Source organism: Gorilla gorilla, chromosome 15 (genome assembly GCF_029281585.2).
Source record: "Gorilla gorilla gorilla isolate KB3781 chromosome 15, NHGRI_mGorGor1-v2.1_pri, whole genome shotgun sequence".
NCBI classification, from domain to species: Eukaryota; Metazoa; Chordata; class Mammalia; order Primates; family Hominidae; genus Gorilla; species Gorilla gorilla.
Window position 1 is genome coordinate 69,755,572 of NC_073239.2, and position 14,859 is coordinate 69,770,430.

Here is a 14,859-nt window from a genome sequence, read left to right on the forward strand (position 1 = left end):
AGGAGATCTAGGAATTTCAATCCTTTCACCTAAGAGGCATCATGGTGTAATAGAAACAGCATTGTTTTGGGGGTAAAAAAAGTACCTGGTTTTGAAACCTGGTCTGCTATTTACTAGTTCCATGACCTTGGCCACATTCCTCATGTTAGCTGAATCTCATTTTGGGCATTAATAAAATGGCATAACAAAAGCTACTTTGTGAGGATTTGACATTATATAAAACTGCCTTGCGCTTACTAAATGGTAGCTATTATTCTGTGGATTTCAATTATCCCTGCTATCCATTACTACCAATTAGGAGCTGGATGGTGATTAAAGGGAACTCGAGTTATGAATGAGGTCTCAGAGAGGTCTTAATTTACAAATATCAACTAACACCTGCAGCGGAAAAGCAACATTACAAAAATTTTTTTTATTCAGGTATTTTTTTGAGTCTTTAGGTAAGTCCCAGGGCTTTTTGAGGCTTCTTAAGAACTATCCCAAGAGATCAAGCAATCAGTGACATTTAATGATGGCCAGCTCCATAATGCAATCTCATATTGCTTCTCGTTTCTTCCTTGCTTCACTACCCTTTCCCTATCCCTGTTTCTTGGAACTGCTCTCCCTAATAAAATAATAGCATATAAGCCTTTTGCCTCAGACTGTGCTTTCTGGAGAAACACAAGCTGAAACTACAATCTGTCTAATCCCTGAAGACAGTCAGGGACTGCATAGCAGATGCTGCTGGTGTCCTTCCCATGTGCTTTTAGGCCTTAATATTAAGAGGGCTTGCTGACCAGGAGTGGTGGCTCATGCCTGTAATTCCTTTAAGCACTTTGGGAGGCTGAGGCAGGAGAATCACTTGAGCCCAGGAGTTTGAGACCAGCCTGGGCAATATGGTGAAACCCCGTCTCTACCAAAAAAAATTTAAAAATTAGTCAGGCATGGTGGCACATGCCTTTAGCTACTCAGGAGGCTGAGGTGGGAGGATTGCTTGAGTCCAGAAGTTGGAAGTTGCAGTGAGCTGAGATGGTGCCCAGCATGGGTGACAGAGAGAGACCCTGTCTCAAAAAAAAAAAAAAAAAAAAAAGTTATGGGGGTTTGCTTTCCCCAAAACTCGCATCTTTTGCTTTATGAGAGGGCTTTCTTTGCCATCCTCGAATAATACTTTCTCCCATTCTGTGGACTGTCTTTTCATTTTCTTGATGGTGTAGTTTGTGGCACAAAAGATTTTAATTTTAATGAAGTCCAATTTAGCAAATCTATTTTCATCACATGTGCTTTTGGTGAGATTTACTCCTATGTTTCCCTTCTAGTGGTTTTAGGGGTTTATTTTTATTTTTATTTTTATTTTTACATTTAGGTATATGATGGACTCCTAGTAATTATTTATGTACGGTTGAGGTAGGTGTTCAATTTCAATCTTTTGTGTGTGGATACCCAGTTGTCCCAGCAATAGTTGAAAAGGCAATTTTTTTCCTCATTCAATTATTTTGGCAATCTTCTGGAAAATCAATTGACCATAAATACAAGGGTTTACTTCTGGACGCTCTATTTTATTCCATTGATTTGTATGTTTATCTATGTGCCAGTACCACTGTCTTTATTACCATAGTTTTGTAAAAGGAAAAAGAGACCATTTTTCCTCTCTACTCCACACACTCGCAGCATACTTCTGTGACCAGACGTGTGTGGGCTCTTCCCCACACCAAGGAATTCTTCAGCAGACATCAACTGGGTGTCCTAGAATTCAATTTAATTCTGATACTATCTACTTGGAGAGAGTGTCGGATCCCACAGGTTAAGGGCTCAGTGCCACAGGACTGCCCCCCACCTCCCCACTTCAGACACTACTCGAAAGTCCCAGGCTGTGACCTGTAATTCTGACCTACCAGCTACAAATCAGGGTTCCCACAATGCCCCCTCATTGTGCTCAATAATTTGCTTGGATGGCTCACAGAACTTAGGGAAACACTTTACTTGAGTTTTTTGGTTTATTATAAAGAATATTACAGGCTGGGAGCAGTGGCTCACACCTGTGATCCCAGCACTTTGGGAGGCCTAGATGGGTGGATAACTTGAGGCCCGGGGTTGGAGACCAGCCTGGCCAACATGGTGAAACATTGTCTACTAAAAATACAAAAGTTAGCAGGGAGTGGTGGCTCACGCCTGTGGCCCCAGTTGCTTGGGAGGGTGAGGCAGAATTGCTTGAATCTGGGAAGCAGAGGTTGCAGTGAGCCAAGGTCCCACCAGACTTGGTCTCAAAAATAAAATGAAATAAAATAATAAAATAAAATAATATTACAAAGGGCACAGAAGAACAGCCAGATGGAGAGTTACATAGGGCAAGATCTGGAAGTGTCTCCAGCACAAGGGTTTCTTTTTTTTTTTTTTTGAGACAGAGTTTCACTCTTGTCACCCAGGCTGGAGTACAGTGGCACGATCTTGGCTCACTACAGCCTCTGCCTCCTGGGTTCAAGCGATTCTCCTGCCTCAGCCTCCCGAGAAGCTGGGATTACAGGCGCCCACCACCACGCCCAGCTAATTTTTGTATTTTTAGTAGAGACAGGGTTTCACCATGTTGGCCAGGCTCGCTCAAACTCCTGACCTCAGGTGATCCGCGCCCGCCTCGGCCTCCCAAAGTGCTGGGATTACAGGCGTGATCCACCACGCCCGGCGGAGCACAGGGGCTTCTATTCCAGTGGAGATGAGGTGGGCCACCCTATCAGCACTGTGGATGTCTTCACCAACCCAAAAATCAAATCTCATTGTCGAAGGGTTTTTATAAGGCCTGATCTCCAATACCCCCTCTAATACTCCCCCATTTCCTTGAGGTTGGTGTTTAGAGCTGAATTCCATCCTTCTAATAATCTAATCACATGGTCTTTCTGGTGGCCAGCCTCATCCTGAGGTTATCTAGGGGTTCCACTCTAAGTCATCTTATTAGCATAAACTGGAGACAAAGGCCAAAACATATACATTTCTTGTTATACAGGTTTGAAATTGGAATGTGTGGGTCCTCCAACTTTGGTCTTCTTTTTCAAGATTGTTTGGGCTATCATTTTTTAAAAATTTATGTTTTTTGGATCTTTTTAAATAAATCTTTTCTCACTCCAAATCCATCAAATATTTTTCAATATGGTTCTCTAAAAGTTTTTTGGTTTGACTGTCACATTCAGGCCTTTCATCTATTTGGAATTTATTTTAGTGCACAGTGGAAGGTCGGGGTCTAATGTCATGCTTTTAAATTGTATTAACACTTTTTTTTAAAGTCCATTCTTTCTTCCACTAATATACAAAGTAAGCCTGTTACAAAACAAGTTTCCAGTAGGTAAGGATCTGTTTGGGTTTATGATTCTCTTTGGCCATTTTTTCTTTCCCTGAACCAACACCACACTGCCTTAATTACTATAGCTTTTTTTTTTTTTTTTTTTGGGGGGGGGGGGTGGAATCTCACTCTGTCACCCAGGCTGGAGTACGACAGAGTGGTGCAATTTCAGCTCACTGCAACCTCTGCCTCCCAGGTTCAAGCAATTCTTCTACCTCAGCCTCTTGAGTAGCTGGGACTACAGGCGCGCACCACCATGCCTGGCTAATTTTTGTATTTTTAATAGAGACGGGGTTTCACCATATTGGCCAGGCTGGTCTCAAACTCCTGACCACATGATCTGCCCGCCTCAGCCACTATAACTTTTTAATAAGGTAATCTGGTAAGGTAAATCTCCCTATCTTGTTCATCTTTAGAAGTGTGTTTCTGGATCTTATATACAAATGTTAGAGTTTGACAACTTTCACAAAAACAAAACAAAAACTTCGGATTTTGATTGAAATTACATTGAATCTGTAGATCAATTTGAGAAGAATTGGCTTTAAAAAATATATTGGCTGGGCATGGTGGCTCACGCCTGTAATCCTAGCACTTGGGAGGCCCAGGCAGATGGATCACCTGAGGTCGGAAGTTCGAGACAAGCCTGGCCAACATGGCGAAACCCTGTCTTTAGTAAAAATACAAAAATTAGCCAGGTGTGGTGGCGGGTGCCTATAATCCCAGCTACTCAGGAGGCTGAGGCAGGAGAATCGCTTGAACCCTGGGGGCGCATGTTGCAGTGAGTTGAGATCTCACTATTGTACTTCAGCCTGGGGGAAAGAGTGAAACTGTCTCAAAAAAAAAATGTATATATATAATATATATATATATACACACACATACATATATATATACACATACATATATATATATACACACACACACACACACACACATACACACACATAGAGGCTGGGCATGGTGGCTCATGCCTGTAACTCCAGCAATTTGGGAAGCTGAAGTAGGAAGGTCACTTGAGCCCAGGAGTTCGAGACCAGCCTGGATAACATAGTGAGGTCCTGTCTCTACAAAAAATTTAAAAATTAGCGGGATGTGGTGGTGCATGCTTGTATTGTATCCCTGGCTACTAGCGGGTGCTGGGGTAGGAGGATTGCTTGAGCCTGGGAACTCAAGGCTGCAGTAAGCCATGATTGTGCCACTGCACTCTAGCCTGGGACACAGAGTGAGATCTTGCCTCAAAATAATAATAATAATGATAATAATAATAACAATAAGGATGTTAGCTCTTATAAGTATTTTGGTATATAACCTTTATCTGGTTAGAAAGGTCTTTTCTATTCCTTATTTGTGGAGTTTTTTTTCTTGTTTTAATCCTAATGTGTTAGATTTTATCAAACATGTTGCTAAGGTTTGCATGTGTCCCCCAAAAGTTCATGTGTTGGAAACACCCCAAATTAATATGTTGATGGTATTTGGAGGTGAGGCCTTTGGGAGGTAATTAGGATTAGATGAAGTCATCAGAGTGGGGCCTGCATGATGGGATTAGTGGCTTATAAGGAGTGGAAGAGAGACTTGAGCTAGAAGCATTCTCTGTCTCACCATGTGATGCCTTCTGCCATGTAAGGAAGGCCCTTGACAGATGCCAATGCCATGTTCTTGGACTTCTCAGTCTTCAGAACTGTAAGCTAAATAAACCTTTATTCTTTATAAATTACCTGATCTGTAGTATTCAGCTATAGCAACAGAAAATTGACTAAGACACATGTTTTGTTTCTTTTTTTTTTTTTTGAGATGGAGTCTTGCTCTTTTGCCCAGGCTGGAGTGCAGTGGCACTATCTCGGCTCACTGCAAGCTCCGCCTCCCGGGTTCATGCCATTCTCCTGCCTCAGCCTCCCGAGTAGCTGGGACTACAGGCACGCACCACCGCTCCCGGCTAATTTTTTGTATTTTTGGTAGAGACGGGGTTTCACCGTGTTAGCCAGAATGGTCTCGATCTCCTGACCTCGTGATCTGCCCGCGTCGGCCTCCCAAAGTGCTGGGATTACAGGCGAGAGCCACCACGCCCAGCCAACACATGTTTTGTTTCTAATATTAATCTTGGATTTGTGAGATATACCCATCCTGGTAATGGGTATATCTTTCTTATATGCTGTCAGCTTCCATTTTCTAACTTAACTTATTTAGGATTTTCCATATTAAGATTTTCAATTGTTGCTATAATCGTTCCTCTAGTCTTAGATTATAGTAATATATTGATATATTATGAGATACAGCTTGTCAAAATACACAAAAATAAAACAGAAACTTTGGAGATTAATTAAAATTACACTGAATCTATAGATCAATTTAAGAAGAATTGGCTTTAAAAATATTGTTTTTCTATATCCTTGTTGATTTTATGTGTTATGTAAGTATATATGTATTTAAGACAGGGTCTGACTCTGTCGCCCAGGCTGGAGTACAGTGGCATGATCATAGCTCACTGCAGCCTCAAACTCCTGGGTTCAACTGATCCTCCCACCTTGGCCTCCCAAAACACTGGGATTACAGGCATGAGCCACGTGCCCAGCTGATTTTATCTTTTTGTCTGCTTGACCTATCACTAAGAAATAGATGTTAACATCTCTCATTATGATTGTGGGATTTGTCTCTAATTCCTCTCTTTCTTGGATTTGGATTATTTTTATCATATCTAGTGACCCTTTTATCTCTAGTAATGCTTTTGCCTTAAAATATTGCTTTTTTCTGATATTAATAGATCTATGCTACCTTTTTTTGTTGAGTATTTGCCTGCTATTCTCTTCCTTACTGTTTTCAACTTTTCTATATTATTGTTTTGAGCTATACCTTTTAAGAAGACTGAAAGAATTCAGTTAAACCTTGTTTTGTTACTGTAAAACAGGTGTCCCACATAAACATTAGCAATAATGGCTTGTGATAAAACATGCTTTTTCCTTCAAAATAGTTTTCTTGTTTTATATTTAGTTTTGGAGGTTGGTACAACATAGGGAAGACAATAGAAAGTAATTGAGTATATTATTATAGGATCCAATAAAGAAAATAAAAAGTATGAGAGTGGCCAGGCGCAGTGGCTCATGCCTGTAATCCCAGCACTTTGGGAGGCCGAAGCGGGTGGATCACCTGAGGTTGGGAGTTCGAGACCAGCCTAACCAACATGGAGAAACCCCGTCTCTACTAAAAATACAAAATTAGCTGGGCGTGGTGGTGCATGCCTGTAATCCTAGCTACTCAGGAGGCTGAGGCAGGAGAATTGCTTGAATCTGAGAGGCGGAGGTTGCAGTGAGCTGAGATCGTGCCATTGCACTCCAGCCTGGGCAACAAGAGCAAAACTCTGTCTTAAAAAATAAATAAATAAAAAAGTGTAAGAACTTTAAAAAGATCAAGCTGTGGAAGTGACTTTAGATGAAATCAGATCTTTTTTTATTTGCCTCTAAGCTTCGTTAGAGTGTGTCTAGAATAGCCTTTACTGTAGGGCTAGTTTAGCTTTTATTTTAAGCCCTGATCCTTCTGGGGTTTTTATTGATTGCCCTATGGCTCAGTGAGGTCTCTCTGGCTCAGTAGGATTTGAGCACCTCTTAGTCCTCTGTGCTCTGAGAATTGTTCAGTTTCTAGCCTCCGGCAATTGTTCTTTGCCCAGTGTGTGGAGTTTCACTCTATGAATATGCAGACTGGTTATTCAGCCAGAGACCTGAGAAGACCCCTGTGTCAATTTCGGGAGCTCTTTCTCTGTATAGCTTCCTCCTTTCTGGTACTTTACCCTACAGATTCCAGCTCCCTCACCTCCCACAGATCTCTATCTCCTTAATTTAATGACGCCATTGTGCTTTCTTTAGGTTTTCCTTCCTTGTCCTCTAAGCTCAAAGTTGTCCCTAGATAAGAAGCTGGGGCAATTGAAAGGTTCATCTTGTTTTCCCTCTCTTAAAGTTCAGTCTTTCCCTGCCTGTTGTCACAGTATGAGAAAACAGTTGTTTCATATCTTTGGTCCAGTTTTCTTGTTGTTTACCGTAGGAGAGGATGTTCTGTACCAGTTACTTCATGGTCAGTAGTGGAGCTCAGCATCTTTACAGTGAGGAAGCTTACAGCCCCTGTATATTTATTTAGGTCTTATTTGATCTCTCCATGTATGTCTTACGCAGCTAGTGTTAGATTTATTTCCACATCTTCATGCTTTTATGCCATTAGAAATTGTATCATTCTAAAATTTTATTTTCTACCTACTAATTGCCAGTATAAAGAAAAAAATTAATTGCGTATATTGATTTTTCTATCCAGTAACCTTGTTGATAGTGTATTATTTTGGATTATAAATATCATTTTAGAATAACGATAGCTTTGTTTCTTTATTTCCAATCCTTACATATTTTTTCTTACCATATTTCTTTTTTTAATTAATTAATTCATTAATTTTATTTTTTCTTTTTTGAGACGGAGTCTCGCTCTGTTGTCCAGGCTGGAGTGCAGTGGCGCGATCTTCTCACTGCAAGCTCTGCCTCCCAGGTTCACGCCATTCTCCTGCCTCAGCCTCCCGAGTAGCTGGGACTACAGGTGCCCGCCACCACGCCCGGCTAATTTTTTTTGTATTTTTAGTAGAGACGGGTTTTCACTGTGTTAGCCAGGATGGTTTCAATCTCCTGACCTCGTGATCCACCCGCCTTGGCCTCCCAAAGTGCTGGGATTACAGGTGTGAGCCACTGCGCCCGGCCTCCTTTCCCTATTTCATTGGGTAAGAGTCTATCTATTTCAGGCCAGGCACAATGGCTTACGCCTGTAATCCCAGCATTTTGGGAAGTGGAGGTGGGTGGATTGCTTGAGCTCAGGAGTTCAAGACCAGCCTAGGCCACATGGCAAACCTGTCTCTACAAAAAAAACAAAACAAAACAAAAATTAGCCAGGTGTGGTGGCCTGCTCCCATAGTACCCCCTACTTGGGAGATTGAGGTGGGAGGATTCCTTGAGCCTGGGAGATTGAGGCTGCAATGAGCCAAGAGTGTGCCCCTGTATTCCAACCTGGGTGACAGAGAAAGACCCTGTGTCAAAAGAAAAAAAAATTCTATTTCTTTTTAGCTAAGATTTTTTGAAGTCATAAATAGATACTGAATTTTATTAAATGCTTTTTTCTGTATTTATTGAGATACTTGTATGATTTTTCACTTCAATATGTTAATGTAGTGAATTACATTGCTTTTTTAAAAAAGTGAAGCCAATCTGTGCTTCTAAAATAAACCCAACTTGGTTACATCATGTTTTCCTTTTTTTATACATTGCTTGATTTGATTTGCTATTATTTTGCTTACGATTTTTACATCTATGTTTGCGAATGAGATTGGTGGATAATTATCTTTTCTCCTTTTCTTGTAAGTTTTGCACTAACATGCTATGCTATCCCTTGAAACAATTAGGAATTATTTATTTCTTGAATATTTGATAAAATTTGCTTAGTAAGCCATCCAGGATTTCTATTTGTTCAATTTCTTTTTCCCTTCTTTATTGAATTCTTTTGGATTGATTGAGGTTTCTGGAATAATCATTACATGTTTTCCCCTTTGGATTTTATAAGCACACTGTTTCTGTTCTTTAGGGGTTACTAGAAGTTTCAACGTGCATGTTAACTTATCAAAGTCTGTAGCTAAGCAACACTTTTACCTTTGGTCTAAGAGCCTGAGAACACTTTAACTCCATTTACCTTCCTCCTGATCTATATTATTGTTGCAGTGTATTTTAATTCTGTCTTTTCAAATTTTACACCATAAATCATTGTTTTTATTTTATATAATCAACATTCACCTATTTGCTACCTCCTTTCTGCATCTCGGACTATCTAGACTGTTCCTTCTGTTAATAATCTCTGTGAGTCCTTTTCTGGGGTCTTGTTTCTGCTGGTTCTCCCTCATGCACTTTGTTTCTTGTGTGGTTGGTTTTTGTTTTGTTTTGTTTTGTTTTTAACTGTAAGCTGTTTGTTATCCCTAGAAAATTATTTATGGGGGATTTTGTGAGGCCTCAGATGAAGGTGGATCCCTTCAAAGAGTATTTATATTTACTTCTACCAGGTGCTCAGAGGTCTACTAACCCAGGACCACTTTAACGCGGTAGCTGCAGGCTTTGAGAATCATCAGCTGATGTGAATTTGGGCAGAACACTCAGGTGAGGCTCAGGTTTTAGTTACAATTTCTTAGGAACGTGTTCTTATTCTACCTAAGCCTCTAAGCACCAAGACATCTTCTCTTGCAATCTGCTCTGAGTTCCTACTTTCGCATAGATTTTGGCCTGTGATTTTACCCTCCGGTGAGTTATTTTATGTTTTAAAGAATATTTTTAATGTCTATTAAGTATTTTTAGTTATCAGTGGGAGATGCTGTCTGTATAACAATATACCGTTGCCGAGTGTAACATTGTCTTCTAAGAGTTTTTTTAAAAATTGTGGTAAAATATACAAAACATAGAATTTATCATTTTAACCATGTTAAAGCGTGCACTTCAGTAGCCTTAAGTACATTCACTATGTTGTGCAACCATCATCACCATTCACCTGTAGAGTTTTCATCATTCCCCCAACTGCAACTCTATACCCAGTAAGCAATAGCTCCCCATTTTCTCCAAAACCCAGGCCCCTGGCACCATTCTACTGGCTGTCTCTATGAGTTTGACTACGGGTACCATGTATGAGTGGAATCATACAGTATTTCTCCTTTTGTGACTGACTTCTTTCTTTTAGCATAATGTCTTCCAGTTTCACTGTGGCATGTGTCTTTCTAAGAGTTTGAAAGTGTTTTTTTTCATAGTTATAGCCTTAGGTTCCCTGGGATTAATTTGTATTTAAGTGTGAGGTGCAGATCTAAATGTATCCCAATATGGATATGCCATTGTCCCGACAGAATGTATTGATTAATCCATCTTCTCCACACTGATCTGTAATGCCGTCTGTCATATATCGGATAGCTATGTAAATATAAACCTGTTTCTCTATCTGCTTGGCTCTGTTGGTCTATTATCTACTTTTTTTTATATCTATCTTTTTTTTTTTTTTTTTTTTTTTGAGACAGAGTCTCACTCTGTCGCCCAGGCTGGAGTGCGGTGGCACGATCTCGGCTCACTGCAAGCTCTGCCTCCCCAGTTCATGCCATTCTCCTGCCTCAGCCTCCTGAGTAGCTGGGACTACAGGCACCCGCCACCACACCTGGCTAATTTTTTTTTTTTTTTTTTTTGTATTTTTAGTAGAGACGGGGTTTCTCCGTGTTAGCCAGGATGGTCTCGATCTCCTGACCTCGTGATCTGCCCGTCTCGGCCTCCCAAAGTGCTGGGATTACAGGCGTGAGCCACCGCGCCCGGCCAAGGTCAAATTTCTGATAGGCAAAACTGCAGGAATGGCCAAGCTTCAGCACACTCTGAATGCACTTGTCAACCTGCATCCTTCCCGAAAACACTTCATCCCAGAGAGTTTGCCTTTTTACTTTCTCAGTATGTGAAGTGGGATGGTTTAAAAGAAAAAGGTAAAAATGTTCAGTCTGATCAATACTAACCATTTAATACAAATTAGTGACACACAAAAAAATGAAAATTGCTCATTTGGATAGATGTATGCTGGCTTAGCAGAAGGAAATGACGGTTTCTTTGAATTCAGGTTTAGATTATTTTCCCTCATAGAGAATGGAAAATGTATCACAAAAAAATATAAAAATCTGTTTTCTTTTCTTTTTTTTTTTTTTTTGAGACGGAGTCTCGCTTTGTCACCCAGGCTGGACTGCAGTGGCGCAATCTCGGCTCACTGCAAGCTCCGCCTCCCAGGTTCACGCCATTCTCCTGTCTCAGCCTCCCGAGCAGCTGGGACTATAGGCGCCCGCCACCACGCCCGGCTAATTTTTTGTATTTTTAGTAGAGACGGGGTTTCACCGTGTTAGCCAGGATGGTCTCGATCTCTTGACCTCGTGATCCTCCCGCCTCGGCCTCCCAAAGTGCTGGGATTACAGGCGTGAGCCACCGCGCCCGGCTAAAAATCTGAATACGGTGAATGACTTCACTGCTTACCTTAAATGCAGGTGGTGACTTACAAATCTGGCTTATTTAGCAGATACAGCTAACACCTGAAAGGCTATACTATACATTTCTGTACAAGATTCTGTAATTAATATTTATCATAGAAACTAGGAGTTATTTGAAACTCTTCACTTATATGTCATCGAAATTATAGTAGTCATGGTAAAAGTCATTATTAGACATCTTTCTTTCTTAACAGTTCTTTGACAAATATGTCTCCTAGATTCTAAAAGAGACTGACAAAAAATCAGAGAACCTTTAGCCCAGCAAATGACATGACTTACCTTCCCACCAGATAATACTTGTCAAGAAATATACCAAAATTAGGCTGAAATTGCTTTACTCTATCACCTTTACTGCAATAAATCTGTGCATATCTTGTTAGGGATTAGCCTATCATAACTCACAAAGATTAAAATGTTATTGCCATTTATATATATTTCTTTTTTTTTTCCGAGACGAAGTCTCGCTCTGTTGCCCAGGCTAGAGTGCAGTGGCGGGATCTCGGCTCACTGCAAGCTCCACCTCCCGGGTTCACGCCATTCTCCTGCCTCAGCCTCCCGAGTAGCTGGGACTACAGGCATCCGCCACCACGCCCGGCTATTTATTTATTTATTTATTTATTTATTTATTTATTTATTTGTATTTTTAATAGAGATGGGGTTTCACCATGTTAGCCAGGATGGTCTCAATCTCCTGACCTTGTGATCCGCCGCGTCGGCCTCCGAAAGTGCTGGGATTACAGGCGTGAGCCATCACACCTGGCCATATCTATTTCTTTATTTGAATCTGGGTTCTCAAAATCTTGTGACCTGAAAAAGAAAAAAGAAATTGCCTGGATGCTAAATCTGATATTTGGTATTGGCTCCATGTATTTCAGTGTCTGAATCTGATACACCCTATGACCAAACAAGACAAATGGGAAACTCTTCCTCCTTGATGTTAAATTGAAAATCATTTTAAATATTAAAGCAAAACATATTGAACAGATGCAAAATTGGGATGAATTTTAATTGTTATCCTGCAGCAGGTTGCTTTAGGCAGCTAACGTTAGGTTTCTGAAACTTTTCCCTTAAGTTCCTAGAGAAGCAGGAGAGTGTGGATGAGAGGCTACCTCGGTGTGTCATTACAACAAATTAGGTAATATACCATCATTTTTTGTTGTTGTTGTAGTTTTCCTACCAGAATGGAAAAGCACGTGAAGTTTCATTGATTCCACAGCTATGTATTTGTACCTATGTATGTGCAAGGCTCTGTGCTAATAAGCTCTGTGAATGTAATGGTAAATAACTAAAATACAGTTGGGCACATTGGCTCATGCCTGTAATCCCAGCACTTTGGGAGGCTGAGGCTGGTGGATCACCTGAGGCTGGCGGATCACCTGAGGTCAGGAGTTCAAGGCCAGCCTGGCCAACATGGTGAAACCCCATCTCTACTAAAAATACAAAAATAGCCAGTTGTGGTGGTGCACACCTATAGTCCTAGCTACTTGGGAGGCTGAGGCAGGAGCATTGCTTGAACCCAGGAGGTGGAGGTTGCAGTGAGCTGAGATCACGCCACTGCACTGCAGCCTGGGTGACAGAGCAAGACTCCATCTCAAAAACAAAACAAGGCAAACAACAAAAAACTAAAATACATCAAAGTACTCAGAAGTAGATACTTTATCGCCATCTTAAGTAAAAACAAAAACTATCTCAAATTTTTTTGTGAAAATAAATAGGATGGCCTGTGTAGCTTGGGACATGGTAGGTGCCCAATGAATGAGAGTTTCAAAGATGGCCTGGCCATATGAGATGTGTAAATCTAGATTAAACATTGATTTTAAAAAATAAGACTCACGCATATATGTAATCCCAGCACTTTGGGAGGCCAAGGCAGGAGGATCACTTGAGTGTAGGAGTTTGAGACCAGCCTGGGCAACGTGGTGAAACCCCATCTCTACAAAAATACAAAAATTAGCCAGGCATGGTGGAACACACCTGTGGTCCCAGCTGCTCAGGAGGCTGAGGCGGGAGGATCAATCGAGCCCAGGAGGCCAGGACTGCAGTGAGTTGTGATCGTGCCACTGCACTCAAAACTGGGTGACAGAGTGACACTCTCATAAAATAAATAAATAAATAAATAAATAAATAAATAAATAAAGCTATAAAGAACATCATTGGGACAATTACAGACATTTCGATTTAAGCTGGATATGAGATAGGGCATTACTGTTGATTTTCTTAGGTTTGATAATGACATTGGGGTTATGAAGGAGAATATCCTTGTTCTTAAATGATGCTTCAGGGAATATTAGGAAAAAAGTGTCATGATATCTGTGACTTACTTTCAATGGGATCAGAAATAAAAATAGATAAAGAAGACTGTTACTAATAGCCAGATGAAGGTGGCGGGTTTATGAGTGCCCATTATTCTATTCTCCCAACTTTTAAGGATGTTTGAAATTTTTCACAATAAAAACTTGGATAAAAAAATATAGTTCTTTTTACTCTTCCCTGTTTAAAAAAAAAGTTATTATGCAATTTCCCAGACAGAATCTATTCCCAAGATATGAATTAGAAATTGGAGATCATACAAACTGGAGGAAGATTCAGAAAGGATTTTGTTGTTTTTCTTTTAAATCTAAGTTACACCACTCAAGGGTAAACTTAGATCTGAGGCAACACTGTTCATGAACTTTGTCACAACAAATATTGAATGTTTATTTGCCTGAACTCCGTTTAACCTTGCACATTCACCTTCGTGTTGGCAAAGAGTTGTATTTCATAATTCCTAGCAAGGCAATGCCACCTAGTCCACGTAAGTGTTCATATTATGGCACACCTGGGGGCGTGGTGGGCAGTGGAGCCAGGACAGTTAGAAGATGCAGTTTCACTTGGTGAGTTTACAATTTAATTGGAAGCAAAACATGATGAAGCTGAAGAACACGCTCAGAACAATTTGGAAACTACAAGTTAAAACAGCACAGTTCCCTGGGAGGTGGAGGTTGCAGGGAGCTGAGATCAGCCATTGCACTCTAGCCTGGGTGACAAAGTGTGACTCCGTTTCTAAATAAATAAATATAAAATAAAATAGCACAGTTCCAAAAGTGGTAATAAGGAGGAAGCCGTTGCTAACATTGGTGTGGAAAAAAAGCTGTGGTGATAATCCAGATGTTAACAATGACCAGACGTTTGCTATAGTTGTCACACTTCTGCAGAGATTACATTTTTCTTCAAGTCCCAGTAGATTCAGGGTGCCCCCATTGGAATTTTCTGTTGCTAGCCACATTTCCAATTTAGGGATTCCTTCCCTGAAGTTGAAGCCTAGAATGGCATTGTGTATCTAACCATGGAGGAACTGTTTTTGTGACCATAGTTTCAGCAAGTCCACAAAGCCCCCAGGGTAAAGAATGTATCCAGTGTACCCAATATATATCGTATATACAATATATCACAGTATTAGGTAGACATCTTTGATCCTTAGTATCAGACTTAAAAGAGAGTGTTACTGATTTTCTTA